The sequence below is a fragment of the Echinops telfairi genome, unplaced genomic scaffold (genome assembly GCF_000313985.2).
Source record: "Echinops telfairi isolate 266 unplaced genomic scaffold, ASM31398v2 ScPeMD7_7469;HRSCAF=8507_0, whole genome shotgun sequence".
Taxonomy (NCBI): Eukaryota; Metazoa; Chordata; class Mammalia; order Afrosoricida; family Tenrecidae; genus Echinops; species Echinops telfairi.
In genome coordinates, this window is record NW_022111372.1 from 39,348,275 (window position 1) to 39,349,186 (window position 912).

The window sequence follows — 912 nt, forward strand, 5'->3', positions numbered from 1 at the left end:
CAGGGCCTATTTGTGTAACCATGCAGTAATCTCGTGTCACTTCAATTACTACAGCTTCATAGTGATCCTAGCATGTGGCAGGGACTTCAGAGTGTCCTGTTCCAGGTTCTCTGTTCTTCTGTATGTAATTTAGAATGACCTCATCGAGTCCCATGAAAGACCCTCTTGGGAGTTTGATCAGAAATTAATTGAATCTTCTGCATCCATTGGGGGAGAATTGTCATCTTTATAAATCGTGCCCCTATCCATGAATATGGTATGCCTCTTCATTTATTTACATCTTTTCAAAATAATACCCCATGCTTACTTCACTAGCACATCCACTGAAAGTGGAATGATACAGAGAAGATTAGCATGGTCCCTACATAGGGAAATTCTTGAAGCATTTCATATTTTTAAGTCCTTGTTTAGGCAACATTGAATTCTGTTTATGGTCATGGAAAATTTGGCAACATATATTGATGATGTTTGCACAGCACAATTAATGTAGTTGATGCCACTAAATTGTACATGTGTAAACTGTTAAATTGGCAAATGTGTTACAAGTATTTTCAGAACAAGAAAAAATGTATTCAAAATAAATCTAAAGGAAGTTTTAAAATTTCCCTTATATACCTTTTTTCAGATTTATTCTGAGATATTTAGTATCCTATTTTAATCCAAGTTGTATTTGTATATTAACTGTACATCTAGTGACTCCTTCATGAAACGTTCCTAAAATGTTCATAATTTTAGTGCTGTTGATTCTTTGGGATTTTTACATGTAAACAAACATCATCTGTAAATAATGACAGCTTTGCCTTCTTACTTCTTGATCGTTGTGTGGTGTCATACCACACACTAGCTAGTGTAGGTTCTAGGTAGAAGCTACAGAGTGGCAGTTCTCAAATTCATACAACACAGCCTTCATAG

The 912-nt window shown here is 35.2% G+C and overlaps 1 pseudogene; it reads left to right on the forward strand.

Moving 5' to 3' along the window:
• The first annotated feature begins 299 nt into the window (after window positions 1-299).
• Window positions 300-397, forward strand: LOC115873609 (annotated as a pseudogene).
• The last annotated feature ends 515 nt before the right edge of the window (window positions 398-912 follow it).